The sequence below is a fragment of the Antechinus flavipes genome, chromosome 3, assembly GCF_016432865.1.
Source record: "Antechinus flavipes isolate AdamAnt ecotype Samford, QLD, Australia chromosome 3, AdamAnt_v2, whole genome shotgun sequence".
NCBI lineage: Eukaryota > Metazoa > Chordata > Mammalia > Dasyuromorphia > Dasyuridae > Antechinus > Antechinus flavipes.
Genome location: NC_067400.1, coordinates 436005583 through 436023588, shown reverse-complemented (window position 1 = coordinate 436023588; position 18006 = coordinate 436005583). Strand labels below are relative to the sequence as shown.

Below are 18006 nucleotides of genomic sequence, written 5' to 3'. Positions count from 1 at the left end.
TTGTGGTAGACACCTTTTCAGGATTCACTTTTGCCATACCAGCAGCAAAAGAGACAGCCCGAGTGGTCACTGAATTCCTCATTCAAGCATTCGCAATTATGGATGTGCCACAAGAAATAAAAACAGATAATGGGCCGGCATATACCTCCAAACATTTTGAACACTTTTGTGCACAGTATAAGATTCTACACACTACTGGCATACCCTTCAATCCTCAAGGTCAAGCAATAGTAGAAAGAAGAAACAGAGACATTAAGACACTCCTCCAAAAACAAAAGAAAGGGGGAGCCACGGGTAACCCTAGAGAACTTCTAAATTTAGTTCTCTATACCATTAATTTTTTAATCTTTGATAAAGATGCACTGGCTCCAGCAGACAGGTTTTATAACCCACCAGAAGAGCAGTGTCCAGTGCGAGCAGCTCCACTATCTTTAGATAATCGCCAGGTGATGTGGAGAGACCCAGAAAGTGGTGAATGGAAGGGACCAGATAGGCTAACTGCTTAGGGGAGAGGATTTGCTTGCATCTCTACAGGTGGAGAAGGAATCAGATGGGTGCCTACGAGCCGCATTCGCCTTGTCCATCGCAGAAAGATGGAGCAGACCCTTGAAACAAAGGAGAAGACCCAAGAAATATCGGGTGGTTCTGTTGCTGATTGTGCTCACGAGAATTATTAGATTCCTGGCACATGAACTAATGGACAATGGAATCCTATTGGACTGTTTCTAGGACTTATAGACATGTGTAAATTTTCAGATTGATTCTTGTTATTTGTTACATTACTACTAGCCTGTGTTATATTGCTATGTGCTCATGTAAATTATGTATAATGCCTCCCATATTAATGGATTTATATATACCATGTATATCTGTTACAAAGTTCTGGCCCATATTGATGGATTTATGTGTACCCCCTCAGAAACCCCCTATGTTTTAAAACAAAAGAAAGGGGGAGGGAAACTATGGGATTTCTTCAGCCTGGACTTACCTCTCCTACTCAGTTGCCTAGAGAATGGCCTCTTTGGGGTGTAGACATTAAGGATTCTTATTCCCTCTATTCTATCCCTCTAGATAAGGAGGATGTGAAAAGATTTGCCTTTTCAGTGCCCAGTGTTAACTTAGCTGAGCCTTATAAAAGATATGAATGGACAGTTTTGCCACAGAGAATGAAAAATAGCCCTACTATGTGTCAAATGTATGTTGCTGCTGCTTTTACTCCAGTAAGAAAAGCATTTCCAAAAGTTATGTTATTACATTAAATAGATGATATTTTGGGGTGTGTACCTGAAGAGCAAATGTTAGAAGCATGTCTACAAAAGACCATAGAAACACTAAGGAACTACAAATTGCATATAGTTCCAGAAAAAATTCAAAGACATACTCCTTTTCAATATTTAGGATATGAAGTATACCCTAAGGTACTCACAGTACAAAAACTTTAAGAAGAGAGAAGTTAAATACCTTAAATGACTTTCAGAAATTGATAGGAGAAAACAAATGGATACGTCCAGTGTTAGGCTTAACTACCTATCAATTACAACCATTATATGACATTTTAAGGGGAGACAGAGCTTTAAACTTACCATGCCAGCTTGCAAAAGAAGCTGAAGAGGCTTTGAGATAAGTTGAACTGGCTTTATCCAATGTATTTGAAAGAGTTACTCAGAAACCCTTGGAAATATCAGTTTTTTGCTACAAAAGAGGCAATCACAGCAGTCCTTCATCAAGGAGACAGTGTGATCAAATGGTTGAACCTTAAAACACAACCACAACAAAGCCTTACTCCTTACCCAGTGCTTGTGGCTAGAATTTTATTAAAAGCCATTAAGCAAGTAGTACAATTATCTGGGATAAGATCTGACAAGATATACACCTTTTACATCAATGTACAAATTAATGTATGCTGTGAAACCATCCCAGAGTGACAAATCTTATTAGTCATGGCTCCAAATCTTACACACAGGTCTCCATTAAAGATAACCCGACTATCACATAATTGGCAATGGATTCTTGAAGAAAAAGTTTCTAAGGTTCCTCTTAAAGGACCAACTATCTTTACAGATGCATCCAAACACAACATTTTCACTGTATACTCTCATGACTTAACTATAAAGAGAGTAGTCAGAACTCCTTTTCAGTCCACTCAGCAGAATGAATTGTATGCAATCATTCTAGCTCTTACTTATTATCCAGGAGATATAAATATCAGCCTATTCAGTAGGTGTGGTACAAAGAATTGCCACAGCCCAAATAAAATTTGTAGCTTCCAATATATATCAGCTCTTTAAGGAACTTCAAGAGCAAGTGAAAAAGCATCCAGGTAAGATGTATATCTTGCATGTCCACTTGCATAGTGAAGTTTCAGGTCCTATTTTTGCCTGCTAACTATGTTGGCCAGTAGTCCTTTATTTCAGGCAGCCTACGAATCTCATTCTAAATATCATCAGACTGCTTGAGCTTTATGTTTGCAATTTGGGATAACAAAAGAGGAAGCTAGGAGTATAGTAAAAACCTGTACAGCTTGCCTTTCTTTCCACAATCTCCTAAGCTCCCTCCAGGGAAGAACCCTCGTGGTTTGAGACCCAATGAAATTTAGCAATGGATGTGACCCACTACAAATCTTATATATAAATAAATTTATTTATAAATCTTTTGGTCATCTGTCTTTTATCCATGTTGTGATAAGACACCTTTTCAGGATTCACTTTTGCAATACCGGCAGCAAAAGAGACAGCCCCAGTGGTCACTGAATTCCTTATACAAGCATTTGCAGTTATGGATGTGCCACAAGCAATAAAAACAGACAATGGACCTGCATATACCTCCAAACGTTTTGCACACTTTTGTGCACAGTATAAGATTTTACACACTACTGGCATACCCTTTAATCCTCAAGGACAAGTAATAGTAGAGAAGAGAACAGAGACATCAAGACACTCCTCCAAAAACAAGAGAAAGGGGGAGCCACAGGTAGAGGCTTTTAAATTTAGCTGTTTACACTACTAACTTTTTGATTTTTGATAAAGACACACTCACTCTGGCAGACAGGTTTTATAACCCACCGGAAGGGCAGTGCCCAGTATGAGTAACTCCACTATCTTTAGATAATCGCCAGATGATTATCTAAAGAGATTCAGAAAGTAGTGAATGGAAGGGACCAGATAGGTTAACTGCTTGGGGGAGAGGGTTTGCTTGTATCTCTACAGGTAGAGAAGGAATCAGATGGATGCCAATGTGCTGTATTCACCTTGTCCATCAGAGATAGACAGAGGTCCTTGAAGTGAAGGAGAAGACCCAAGAAACATCAAGTGGTTCCATCGCTGATTCTGCCCAGTGAAGGAACATGGCAGTTATGGCAATTGACTCATGAACATCAAAAAATTTTGAGACTGTTGCAGGACTTGAAAACCCTCAGGAATCATTGGATCCCCTGAGATATAAGACTGTTGCAGGACTTCAAAATTTGCAGGGATCATTGGATTCCTTGACACGTGAAGCAATGGACAATAGATTGGTTTTGGACTATCTCTTAGCTGCTGAAGTAGGTGTATGTGTGACTGCTGTTTACATACCCTCCTTCTAGGACTTCTGGAAATCTTTTACAAAACCATGTTGATTCATATTGTTTGTTGTATCACTACTTGCATGTATAATTCATGTTTGTTACACTACACTGAGCCTGCACCAGCTGTGGGGAGAGTCATCACTACTAGCCTGTGTTATATTACTAGGTGCTTGTGTAATACCTCCCATGCGGATGAAATTATGTATACCTGTTTCAAATACCCTTCAGCCCAAAGGAAACCAGCTAATATCTATTTTGAGTCCCCATTTCTTTTTGGTGTTTTCACCTCTCTCCCTGAGAAGTCAGGAAGGGCATGAAAACCTCCTTTTTTGGGGTTCTTATTTCCCTTCCTGAGAAGTCAGGAAGGGTATAATCATCTGTGTTTCAAAACAAAAGAAAGAGGGAGACTTTAGGCTCCAGACTCCATCTTTGACCAGCCACATGGTAGCTGCTCTCCTGCCTCCTTCACTTCACTCCCCCACTAAGCCCAAGGCCTTGGGCTGATCCTAAGACCCATCAGAGAGTTAGCCCGAATATTACATCCAAAAGGGACAGTTTCTATTTTACTGCTTATGTTAATTGAGGGCCCTCAAGCAACCAGTCTTTCTCCAAATCATTTTCCATTTCAAATGTCATCTTATATCTAACAACCTTGGAGATACCTAGAAAGTATCTGTCCCCTTTCAATGATTTCTACCCCCTTCTCCCTTTCCCCAGAGCTTAGGGTAATTTTTGTTTATCTCTTCTTCCTCAGGTATCAGTCTAAGTCAAAGGACATCCATGTGCCTTTAATCTATATCCCAACCAAGGTTTTGGGGGGGTTCTGGGTTTAACCTTACCCTGGAACTGCATCAAAGCTTGAGGAAGTCATGAATTTTCTCTTTGTCTTTATTAGAGCAAAGGTACCTGTTCAGTATCCTTGGACTTTTTGCTTTTCTCTACCCCTGTGCTGGATCATATCCTACTAAAATAAGTCAGATTCTCTATCTTCCTAGCTCATTGAATGAGATTAAACAGTTTCTATCTGAACTCTAGCTGAAAGCACAAGGGAATTCCCTTTTTCTCAAGGTTCTGGAGATTTCCTAGCCCCAGACTGTAGGAAATAAATGGCATTTCCCCCAATACCTTGAAGAATTTCACTTTTACCAGATGCACTTCCTCTATCATTATCATCCCAGCACAGAACTGTTACTATTGATTGTTTTAATATAGAAATTCCACAACAAATTATTGAAAGGATAAAATTTCCTCAGGAACATAAGTTCAAACATCAATGGACAAGATGAAAGACCAAAAACCAAACTGAATTGGATAACAAATGTATTAATGGAATGTTGAAAGGCAGATTTTAATTCCATTTATATACACACACACACACAGAAAGACTCAGAAAAAAAGACAAAATCTCAAAATGGGAAATTGAAAATGACATTCAAGAACCAAAAACTGTGATGGAACTCACAAATAACAGAATAACTGAAATCCAAAAATGAGCAATGATAGGAAAAAATTAAACTGAAGCATAAACTCAGGTAATAAAAGAACCTAAAAAGGAACTAATGGATAGGCAGGACAAAATAACAAATTTTTAATACAAAGTAAGTATAAACATTAGATTAACTAGCATTCTACATGGCAAGTATAACCCCCAACCTCCAAATCTAGACACTGTATTCAAGGACCTAATAAGAAAGAAAGAAAAATCTTTCCAGAATAGACAAAATCAGGTAACATTCTGGAAGTAGAATGAACATACAACAATCACAAGATGAAGAATAATAAAGTATGAGTTCAGAAAACTTGTAAATTTTATAGAATTACTAGATCAAGAAAAAAAAATCCAGCATATCATAAAAACAACAAATTGCTATTAAAAAATACCAATTGGAAAATCATCATTTAAAAAAAAAAACAGTACTTAAAAAAAGAAAAACAATAAATCTGAGCAAAAATGAACCTCCAAAAATCTTTAATACATAGGCTTAAACATCCAAATCATAAAAGTGTGAAGATATATTCAAGAAAAATTTGAATTAATTTAAAAAAAAAACATTGTATATAATAAAGATTTGTCATTTTATATGCAATCCTCTTTTTCTTATGTACTTCATATATGAAAATGTTCATTTTATATGTTGTTTGTAAATTCCAAAATTTTTTAAAACTTAATAAGATCTAGGAGAATTGATCAGCAAAAAATCACAACTATAGAGATTCCTATATGTAGTAGAGCAATTTAAAAATGATTGATAATTTCTAAACAACAAAGAAAATAAACTTTTAACCCTTTTACTACATATGATTAAGATTCAAAGTGTTTTACATATGCAAATATTTGTGTATGTGGACCTGTAATTTTAATTCACATTATCTACTTTTAATAAGCAACACTGACATATAATAGCAATGCATTTATAACACAGACTGACTCACATGTGATTTCATTGGTTTAGGTAATCTCCAGAGGAAACTCCCTCAATCACTGCAGATTGACAACTGTCTTGTTTGGAGCACTGAAATGTTAAGTGATTTGTTCAGTCACACAATGTGTAGAAGGAAGGACATGAACCTTGGTCTTCCAGACTCTAGGGCTAGCACTTTATTTACTATTCCAGTGTATTTATAATAAATATAAATTGTATTTATAACAAATATTTATTTATTTATAATAATTTTAAAATAATTTATTGTATTTATAATAAATATAAATTACTGATATTGACATAATGGAAAAGTGGTCATTTAAACAGACCAGTCTCAAAGGAAGAAATAACAAAAAGAATATAGTTTCTCATATAATTTTCATAATTTTTTTTCAAAATGATAAAGAAAAAAATAACCTCTATGTCATATACGTTATTGATAAATATTAAACATAGATGAAACTCTAGACAATAACTCTTATGAGGCAGATATGGTTTGGCTTTAAAACCTGGTAAAGTGGGCTTATACCCCAAAGAGATACTAAAGAAGGGAAAGGGATCTGTATGTGCCAAAGTATTTGTGACAGCCCTGTTTGTAGTGGCTAGAAGCTGAAAAATGAATGGATGCCCATTAACTGGAGAATGGTTGAGTAAATTGTGGTATATGAATGTTATGGAATATTATTGTTCTGTAAGAAATGACCAGCAGGATGAATACAGAGAGGACTGGCGAGACTTACATGAATTGATGCTAAGTGAAATGAGCAGAACCAGGAGATCATTATATACCTCAACAATGATACTGTTTGAGGATGTATTCTGATGCAAGTGGATCTCTTCGATAAAGAGAGCTAATTCAGTTTCAATTGATCAAGGATGGACAGAAGCAGTTACACCCAAAGAAAGAACACTGGAAAATGAATATAAACTGCTTGCATTTTTGTTTTTCTTCCCAGGTTATTAATACCTTCTGAATCCAACTCTTCCTGTGCAACAAGAGCACTGTTCGGTTCTGCACACATATATTGTATCTAGGATATACTGTAATCTATTGAACATGTAAAGGACATGTTTGCCATCTGCTTGCCATCTGGGGGAGGGGATGGAGGGAGGGAGGGGAAAAATCGGAACAGAAGTGAGTGCAAGGGATAATGTTGTAAAAAATTACCCTGGCATGGGTTCTGTCAATAAAAAGTTATTTAAAAAAAACCTGGTAAATATATGATACAAAAGCAAAAATTATATACCCATTTTCCTGATGAATCAATGATTTTTTATCCAACATAATATAAAAGTGTCTCAACTCATGAAACAATTTAATATGCAATGGTGAAATATTATAAGCACTTCTGCTAAAAACACAATAAGGATTTCCATTTACACTACTTTTATTCAACATAGTATTAGAAATGTTAATAATTGCATTAAGACAGAAAAAAGATATTAGAAGAATTAAAACTGGATTAGTTAATCAATATATCACTTTTGCAGATGGCATGATAGCATATAGTTTCTGCTCTGCTAACCCTGTTCCCTCCCCCCCCCCCCCAAAAAAAAAAAAAAAACAGGGACAAGAAATGATTTCACTAAGATTGTAGGATATAAGAATAACCAAGAAAAAAAATCATGTGAACTCATATAAAAGTTAGAAAAATATCATTTTAAAAAGAATTATTATTTATAGTAACCATAAAAACCATCAAATATTTGGGAATTTTTATATCTAGAATTATACACAATTCATATAAAGATAACAAAACCATTATTAATTAAAAGGAGGCCTAAGTAATATGTAGATACATTCAAAGTTCATGAATACATCAATTCAAAATGCTTAAAAAAAAAGTAGACAGTTCTCAGATTAGATTATATATTTATTGTAATACCCATCAATATCAAAGGACTTATTTAGAGAACTAATGGGTGATAATAAAACATATATGAAAAAAACAGACAAGAATATCAAGAAGCACATTGGATAAAAGGCTGATAAAGTTGGGGTGGATTTGTACTCCAAGAGTAGAGAACTTTATGAAACAATTTTCATCACAACTGTTTGGTAATTGGCAAAGAAGGAGAAGGAGAAAGAGTAAGAGGAGGAGAAGGAAAAAAAGAATAACAGCTTGATGCCACAAAATAAAACAATACATATAAAAGATCAGCATTTGATAAATTATATAAAATGAAAATGAGAAGAGATTCATTATTTTATAACTGTACCTGAGAAAGTTGATTAATAGGAAATAGCTTATACTCACATCTCATACCGTAAACTTCAGTGAATTCCAGATGGATGATCAATCAATCAACATAGGTATTTGTTTTAGGTGATGGAATGTGGGGAGAGAGAAAATGGAGAACAGGATACAACATATTCACCAAAAAAGTGTGTGTGTGTGTGTGTGTGTGTGTAAGTATAAATACATATATATTTGTGTATGCACACATACATACTGACAGAGACAGAGAGACAGAAAGAGAAAATGGGGAAGTAATCAATTTTCATTCACCATGAAAAGATTACAGCCATTGTTTAGAGCAGAGGTTCTTAACTTTTTTGCCTGTAAAAACTTTTTTGGCAGTCTTGTGAAGTTCGTGACCCTCTTCTCAGAATAACATTTTTAAAGACAAAAAATATATAGAAATACTCCCACTTATATAGAAATACAGTCATCAAAATAACTTTTTTAAGTTGATAGACTTCAGGTTAAGAACTCCTGCTTTAGAGGTAACTGAGGAGTCTCTGCATGGAATAAAGGTTTGTCCAGTGGCATCAACCTGAAAGAACATAGGCAACTTCTAATAACTAAAAATTAGTTGCCTTTCTCTGTGATCTACAAAAGTAAGTTGGTGAATTTCTTTCAAGCTCTTTAGGATTTTTTCTGACTCTTTCCTTTGTGTCATCAGCTGAGAGTAGGGCAAGGCATCCAGTGTTGGGAAGGGGCAAAAAGTGGGGGGAAGAAAATTCTCACTCTGTCACCCTTTTAGCAGTTTATAACTTGCAACAGATACATTGGCAGTGATAGACAACTTACATACATACATATTTGCATACATTTGAGAGATCTTGAGAATGGGTTTTTCCAGCTTAGATGTAGAAACCAGGATACTCAAAGGTTTCTAAAAAGGGCAAATATATATGCACACTCAGCCTAAAAAGGGATTTGAGAGTTAAAAGTGTGAGTAATACCAAGTTTGAGAACTCTGGAGTGCCAGATCTTGGCACTGGACCTAGAAAAAGACCATTTCTTAAACCAGAGTAATCCTTAAAGAGAGAAGGATATTGTACCTATTTCTTGTACATACAGCATCCTATCTGGAGGTTGTAAAGCAATATCATTTTAGAAACAATTGTGTTTCAACCTGTGGTAGAGAGATTTCTCTGAAATATTAGGGTACTGAGTTGATAATTCAATTCCCTTCTGGGGAGAAGTTGATGGATTACTTGAGAACTCTGTATTTTTCCTGTCTGTTCACATGCTAAGGATCCTTTGCATCTTCTCCATTTTCCATGAAGTGAAATAAAGGGTTACTCATAGTCAACACTCATATTGTACCTTATTTTTGTATGGAAACTAGGAACTTTTATTTTCAAAACATATCTGGGAAAATCAAGACATAGTCTATGCCAAGCATAGACTAGATTTTTTTTTCCTGGTACAACTCCAGGTAGAATCAAGGGGTCAAACAGAGAAAATAGCCCTTTGGATTGTGTTTCCACTTTGACCTTGGACTAGACTTCTCAGTGAAAGCCCAGAGTCTTTTAGGGGCCCTGGATAATGATTTATCCATACAAAATAGATGCAAAATGATTTGGAGGAGTTGCTTAGAAGCTTGGATAAACAGGAAAAAGGCTTTTGGAGGTGACACTTGAGCTCATATTTGGAGACAGAGTTTCCAAGGTGTAAAAACAAGATGTCCTCTATGCCTGGAGGACATTCTAACCTGTGCAAAAGTATGGTAGTAAAATAGGCAAAATGTGTGTGTAGAGAGAAGTAAATAGGTGAGTTTGGCTAGAAAATAAAGTATGAGATGAGAAATAATATGTGACTGATGTGAAAAGTTAAGAATCAGATTGTGAAGTGTTTTAACTACTGGGGATGACCAATTTTATCTTAGAGGCAATAGGGAATAACTGAAGTTTAGCAGGGAAATGGATCAGTTCTTAGATTTATCATTTTGGCAGTTATATGAAAAGAGGAGAGGGAAGCCATTGAAAGTCCAGGGAAGAGGTAATGAGTTAAACTGATGGGCTTATTTTGGTTTGTGTATGTTTCATTTTATTTTTCCAAATATATGTAATGATAGTTTTTATATTTACCTTTGCAAAACCATGTGTTCCAAATTTTTCTCTCTCTTTCCTCTCCCAAACAGCAAGCAATCTGATATAGATTAAACAAGTAAATTCTTCTAAACATATTAAGCAAATGGACTTGTGATGGATGAGTATGAGAGATGCTGAGGAAATAAAATTGATAAGACTTGGTATATTATTATAAATATGAAGGTGATATTAAAGAATCCTCCTAGGTTGGGGGGCCTAGTTGATTAGACTCTTGAGAGAAAATTAGAAAGGGAGTATTTACAGGAAAAGATAATGAATTATATTTTGTCCAGGTTGAGTTTTAGATGCCTAAGGAGCTCCCAAGTAGAGATGTACAGTAGGCAATTGGACATGTGGAATGGGAGACTAGGAAAAAGATAAAATTGGATAATGTAATTTGAGAGTCATCAGCAGTGAGATGATAGTTGAGTTGATGGAAGCTGAGGATGTTATCTATAGAGACAATTGAAGCTCTAGGGTACGCCTTTACATAGTGGATGATGGGAAAGAAGAGGGACATGAACAATAATCCTGCAAAAGAGACTGAGGGACAATGTCATGAAACTTTAGGGGAGATTATTTGGGTGGTTAGCAGTGTCAAATCCAGGAAAAAAAAAATCAAGAATAAAGTACTGATCTAACAATCAAGAGATCACTGCTCAAATTGGAGGTAGTAGTTTGAGTTAAAGATCTTGAATGGAAGCCAAAATGCAAGGTATTGAATGAGTAGAATGTGAACAAGGGGCAATGAGTAAACCAGGTTTTTCTAGGTTATTTGATTATAAAACAAAGAAGACATATAAGAACATGTTGACAGGGAAAGGGGAAGTGAAGGCTTTTTTTTTTTTTTTTTTTTTTTTTAAGAATGGGAGAGATCTGGGAATGGTGTCAGGTAGCTGAGGAATCAGGATAAAGAGAGGTTGAAATTTGGGGGGAGGGAGAAGAATTAAAGGGGCAAATTCCAAGAGAAAGAATTTTGGAGTCTGCAAAATCAAATAGAGCCAAATAGAAGAATTAGGCTGGGTAAGGAAAAGGATCATCACATATTCTGAGAATGGGAAATTGGCCTGAGCTGATTTGAAATGGCCATGAATAGGAAAGAGAACTCACAATAAATAATCTCAATTTTTTCAGTTAAATTTTTTTTTTCAGTAAAGTATGAGAAGTCTTCTGAGAGGGACAAGGAAGAGAGTGATATATATAGTATTTTTTTTTTTAAAGAGAGGGGTAGCGAGGTAGTGCAGTGGATAGAATACCAGGCCTGAAGTCAAGAGGACCTGAGCTCAAATCTGGCCTCAAGACATTTAACACTTCTTAGCTATGTGAACCTGGCAAGTCACTTAACCCCAACTGCCTCAACAAAATAAAAAATAAAAATAAAAAAAGAAGAGATTTGGAACAGCCACTGTGGAGAATACTATGTGAGACACAAAGAAGAGATATAAAAAGTAAGAAAACTGAATAATGTATTTTTCAATTATGATGGCAAACTGACTTTGTTTCTATATAATGAATAGAATAAATTCTGGACAAGCTGGATGTGTTTGATTACACTAAAGTAAAACATTTCTGTAGGAAAAATGTTTACAGCAAATATCAGGGATTAAAAATTTGACATCTAAAAATACAGATATATGAGAATGGTTAAGCATTTAAACAGTCAATTCCCAGTTTCTGCTGAATAAATAATCAGGGAATGTGAAAAGATAATTTGCAAAACAGGAAACAAATTATTAATAATTTCTTGAAAATTAATTTTCATTAATAATTAAAGGATTGCAAATTATAATAACTCTGAGGTATTATCTCACATCCATCAAATTGGGAAAAAAATTAAAAACAATAAAACTCAATGATGGCAGAAATATGAAAAACAGATACATACTTTCATTGCTAGTAGAATTACAAATTTAGAATTTGGGGGATGGAAAAATTAATCTAATAGTCTATAGTAAAAGCTATAAAAATGGTCACTTTTTTATTCTATAATTTCCTTTTTTTTTTTTTTTTGGCTGAGGCAATTGAGGCTAAGTGACTTGTCCAGAGTCACACAGCTAGGAAGTGTTAAGTGTCTGAAACCAGAAATTTGAACTCAGGTCCTCCTGACTTCAGGACTGGTGCTCTATCCACTGCACCATCTAGCTGCCCCTATTACCTAATTTCTAGAGAGAACTAAGTCTCATGGTAGATACCAGTGTTGAACTTAAGTGTCAGGAAGAATTAAATTCAAATCCTGCCTCAAATACTTAACTAATTGTAGTTAATTGGAAGTCACTTAACTGCAGTCTGCCTTAGTGTCATTGTTTTTAAAATGGGGATAATAATAGCACCTACCTCCCAGGATTATTGTGAGGATAAAATGAAATAATATCTGTAAAATGGCTTATTATCATCATCTTCTTCATCATTATTATCTTCAATGGGCAATATATCCTGAAAATGTTGTCTAGCTGAAAAAAGAGCTTTCAATTTAAAGGTTTTTATGGCACCATCTTTAATAACCACAAAATATTTAAAAGCAATTGAAATGCCCAACAATAGCATAATGATTAAACATATATATTATAGTATACTTGATAAAATTCCTTGATTTAATTAAAATATAACATATGAGTAATATAAAGAAATCTAGAAAGACTTTTATAAAATATAATCCAAAAAGAGTTATTAAAAAAAAGAATTAGAATTAATCAATCAACAAGAATGTAAGTACCTACTCTATGCTGGACAACAGGGTTATAAAGGTAAAAAAGAAAGAAAAAAAGGAGGAGAGAAAAAAAGAGAGAGGAATAGGGATGGAAGAAAGGGAGGGAGGAAGGAAGAAAAAAAAAGAATCCCTTCTTTTGAAGAGCTTACATTCTATGGGGCAAACAATCAGTACGGATGGAAAGAAGGAAGGAAGAATCTCTTCCTTTGAAGAGCTTACATTCTATGGGGGAAACAAATCTGTACAGATTTGTAAATATACAATATATACAAGGTAATTTCAAGAAGACTGTAGATTGATTATCAACATGGATAATCAGAAAAGACTTCATGTAGGAGATGGTGATTGAATTAAGTTTTGAAGGAAACTAGGAATCTCAAAGATGAAGGAGAAGAAAGAGTACATTCCAAACATGGAGAAAGAAGAGAAATGAGAAATGGAATAGTTTGGCAAACAGTGAGTAGGACAGTTTGAGACTGTAAAATGTATTGTGAAATAAATCTCAAAGTTAGGCTAAAGCCAACTTTACTGTGAAGGGCTTTGAAATGCAAAAAAGTTCATTCTAGAGGAAAAAGAAGCAGCAACCTTGGAATCATATTGTGACCATATAAGGAAGTGAAAGTGACTGAAAATTTTTGACATTTTCCATATTTAAATTTATTTAAATATAAATAGTTGAAAAGTAACTATTTGTATTGGTAGTTAATATTCAATATAGCATTAAATATAGCATTAAAAATAAAATTGCAGACCATTTTTATGTCAGAAAGAAACTTAAGATAACATGTTAAAACATTGCAATTTCTTAAATGCAATGAAGTTTGCTCTCCTCCTATTATTCAACTCTGGGCCCAACCCAGTGTACAGCTGCACTGCTTACATGATATATCGACTCAGTTAGCTGTTTGTTGTTCCAACAGAATATCAGTCTGGACAGTCAGTCAGTATTTTTTATCCATTTATTTTTTTTTCCTCTAGGAATTGTTCAGTTGATCTCTATCTCTTTTGAATAATCATGGATCTTACTGAGGAAGCTTTGTTACATTCTAAAGTTAGAGGTAATTGGCACAATCTTTCCACACCAAGATTATCTGAAATACTTTAGAGTCTGTGGAAAATTCTTCTTTCTTGGGATCCTGTACAGAACATTATCCACAGAGAGAAAAACATCTCTGGCAAAAATAAGTTTTCCTGTATCTACTTTGATAGACTTTAATAATGAGTGTCACTTGATTACATTTTGCTGAATCAGCCACTTGTTTGGAATCCATTTAATACAGTATTATCTTATGTTTTCTTGTAATCTCTTAGTCAACTAATTTTAAAGATATGGACTGTGGAAGAAAATAAAAGAGTGTTTTTTTTAATATATTTTCATGAAACATTCTTCATATTGTACATATATATGTCACATTCATAAAGATTTTATGAGGAATGTAAGCAAATCAGCTTGTTTTCTCTATTATCTTTTTTCCTTTTTTTTTTTTTTTTTTTTGGTGATAATGACATTATTTTACACATTATTTTGGTATTCTTCTTTCCTAGAGATGGATATTTAAAATGAACTCAATACTTCCAACATTGTGCTGCCTCCACTATGTGTATCATCAAGATATATATTAGGGGCTCTGACAATTCAACAAAAGACATTCCTACTTCCTTGAATAATAATCTGGGACTCAGATATTGGGAACTAAATGTGATGGTTTCACTTGTACTTCAGAAGAAAATGAGAAAAGGAAAAAGGCAAAAATTACTAAGGGAAAGTAGCAGAAGGACAACGAATGGATTATATTTTGCAGGAAATAATTCATCTCTTTACATTTTGGCTTTTCTATTTTTTTGGGGGGGGGCATTGCAAGCTTTTTTGATTTTGTCAAGTTAAAACAATTGTAGTCTCTTGTTTTAGCAAAAGTTGCATACCAAAGAATAATGCTCTAATACAAATGCATCCTTACTATGGGAGAAAGAAATGGCAAACCACTCCAGTATCTTTACTAAGAAAATTCCAAATGGGGTCATGAAGAATCAGACAAAATTAAAATTACTGACTATACTATACCATATAATTGTACTCTTGAAAAGCATAATAAGAATTATGTTGTAATCCAAACTATTACTATTTCTCTGTTAGTTTTTAAATGGGGCTGAAGCTTGTGTTCTGTGGGTTTAACAGAGAACCTTTTTTTTTAAACTATAGTTTATAGTGAAAATAAATGTAGGCTAAACTATAACATATTACAGAATTAAATTTGTTATATTTTATAAAGTTTAAATTATTACAGACATAGCATATGCAATATAAAATTCTAGTGAATCTCCTCACTTGAGAAAATATAATTCTAAAGTGAAAATAATTTGTTTATGTTTCTTCCCTTTCCTATCCAACCCCAAAAACTGCAGAAAATCAATTTGTTACTGTTGTATCTGTATTAATAAAAAAAAATTCTTGCATTCCACAAAGTATTACAATCGTCTTACTTAGCACTTACTTATTGATGTATTACCTTTCATGTGAGTTTACTTAAAAAGTTTGAATTTTATTTATTCTAATATCCTTCAACAACATTGTCAGCATCAGTTTCCAAAGCAGGCTAACCAAATCTCCATGAGAGCAAGGCAAGAAAGCAATACCTACTGACTTGTTGCTGCCTATCCAACAATGGAAAAGTACAAGTGACTCCATAAACAACTATGTAAATACTCATTTGCCATCTGGGATTGTCTAACTCTGAAAAAAGATTTCAACTAGCTTTGGATTTCATCACACAAATTATGGAGACTGAAAACATAGTTATCCTATTAATGAACTAATGTATAATATTTGTGATTATACCTAGAGATACGAATGTATAATGCTTCCACAAAAGAAAAACAAAAGATTTTTAAAAACTTAACATAAAAGCACATTATCTAATTTAAAATTTATAACAGAAGCATGAAACCTTCCTCTCCCAATGGAATATTTGTAACCCCAAAAGAACAATTATTTTTATCACAAAATTGTCTTTAAAACAGCAGGTTCTTTAATAAAAAATATAAGCTAGAAATTAATGAGTTTTTAAAAGACATTTGAAAACTGATGACTACATTTCATTTGAATAATATAATTAATAGAATAATTATTTCCTGTCAAATTCATTAGTTGTGTTTGCTTTAAATGGGTCTATTTTCCTTGCTTAAAAGTGGAAAAATATTTATTTCCATTTTACAGTTTGGAAAACAGGGTCAGAGTGAATGTCATAAAGCAAAGCCATATGAAACAGGATTAAAATCCAATAAGGACTCCCTACTTCAATTACTGAAATCAGGTTCACTCTTAAATTTAGAGAATATCAAACTCCCTAAAAATGTTAACCAGAATTTGATTTCATTCTCTTTCCCCCTGATTCTGATACAAATTTTAAAAGGCATGCGGCATTAGCTTTGCACACTGTATGTTTCCCCAGAAGTCAACCACTTAATATAGAGAATGTCTGTTAAACTTTTGTTTTGTTGCTATATATATGTATATATATATACACAGCTAGAAGCTTAATAAATGTCATTCGATACTAATGTAGAGGTGAAAAGTTGTGGGCTGGGTTAAAATGTGTTTTAATTCCAGCCCTCATTTTACTTATTGTAAAATATAACTCATCATACTTTACTTTTTCCTTACTATTTTTATTTTCCTTTAAAGGAAAAGTACTCTTTAAAATTACTTCCCAGCAGGGGCCAGAATTTTAAACACTGACTTTGAAGTGAGATCTTCAAGGGGTGGAGATAAATATGCAGAAAAGGAATTCCAGAGTACTACAGGATACAGGGATGTTTGCATACTGGGGAAGAGGGAAGGATGAGAAAACAAGACTCACCGGCAGAAGCTGATGCTGCACAAAGGTCAGAGGGCGTAGTTTCAGGGGCCCTCTCCCCAAACCAAGAAGTGCATGCAATACCCTTTTCTGAGGTCACCTTCAGGGACAGGTAAATTAAAAGGGGCTGGGGGTGGGGTAGGGTTATCTTCGATACCACTGACAAGCACTGTTAAGAGAGAGAAAAGAAATCAAGCGGAGGAGAGGAAGGGAAGGCCCATTCACGTCTAAGATACAGAATGAGGGAATCCCCCCAGACTCAAAAGCTCCCGCCCCTCTTCCTACCCGGGTGATCTTGGACAAATCACTGAGACCTTCCGGGGTCTCAGTTTTCTCAATAGTAAAATGAAGGGGTTGGACTAGGTAGCCTTGAGCTCCCTTTGGAAGCTAGACCTGGGATCCTCGGACACTTCGTAACCTGTCTCTCCTGCCCCCCCCCCAGAAGCCGGACACCTTAGTTCTCCCCACCCTCCCCACCTTCTCTAGCCGCTCTTGCTCTTAACAGCATCGGTCTCTATGGCGACCTGAAACCCCGAATCCCATTGGCCCGTTCAACATGAGGGCTGGGCCAATAAGGTGGGACAGCCTTTTCCTACCGTCCAATGGAAGCTGGCGCGGAGCAGGCCGGGGGACGGCAGCGTGCTGACGTTCCCGGGAGCCCGGGGCTGGCTGGCTGGCTGGTTGACTGACTGGGGCGGTGGGGGCTGCTCGGCGGAGCTCGGCAGCACCCAGGCACCGGGTTTGACTCCGTGCTGTCGCCGAGGAAGGTGGCACCATGGGCACCGGGTAGAGGGTGAAGTTGGCCGCCGCCGCCTCCCGGGGGTGGGGTGGGAGAAGTGTTCCAGGGGAGGGGGCGGGCGGGCGGGAGGGGGTTCGGCGGGGGTTGGGGGACAGGGGAGGAGGAGGGAAGCTCTCTTGGCCCTGGCACTTTTTTTGGGGGGGTGCCGCAGCCGTGACCACTCCGCGCGGATGTCCCCGATTCCCGGAGCGACGGCAGCCGCTTCCTAACCTATAAAGTAAGTGTATAGAGGGCGGGGAGGACGAAGAACCATATTCCCCAATTCCCCACTCCCTTAGTTCTTCACTTCCCGGCTCCTCGTACTGTTCCCTTCGCTCTCCCACCCAACCTCCTG

General features: G+C 35.7%; 2 protein-coding genes across 3 annotated transcripts in view; one reads left to right on the top strand and one right to left on the bottom strand.

Moving 5' to 3' along the window:
• The window catches only part of CCDC148 (coiled-coil domain containing 148), a 301269-nt gene extending 283708 nt beyond the window's left edge, over positions 1 to 17561 (bottom strand). The window contains exons 1-2 of one of the 2 annotated variants that reach the window (XM_051986343.1): positions 17470 to 17561; positions 16877 to 17042 (exon numbers count right to left, since the gene is read on the bottom strand). The gene's annotated coding sequence lies outside the window, so the exon portion shown is untranslated. Of the gene's footprint in view, positions 1 to 16876; positions 17043 to 17158; positions 17334 to 17469 lie in introns of those variants that run through there. The other variant, XM_051986344.1, reaches the window with a different exon arrangement.
• Positions 17562 to 17780: 219 nt separating this feature from the next.
• Positions 17781 to 18006, top strand: part of PKP4 (plakophilin 4) — a 220850-nt gene continuing 220624 nt past the window's right edge. The window contains exon 1 of the mRNA XM_051986337.1: positions 17781 to 17889. The gene's annotated coding sequence lies outside the window, so the exon portion shown is untranslated. The remainder of the gene's footprint in view (positions 17890 to 18006) is intronic.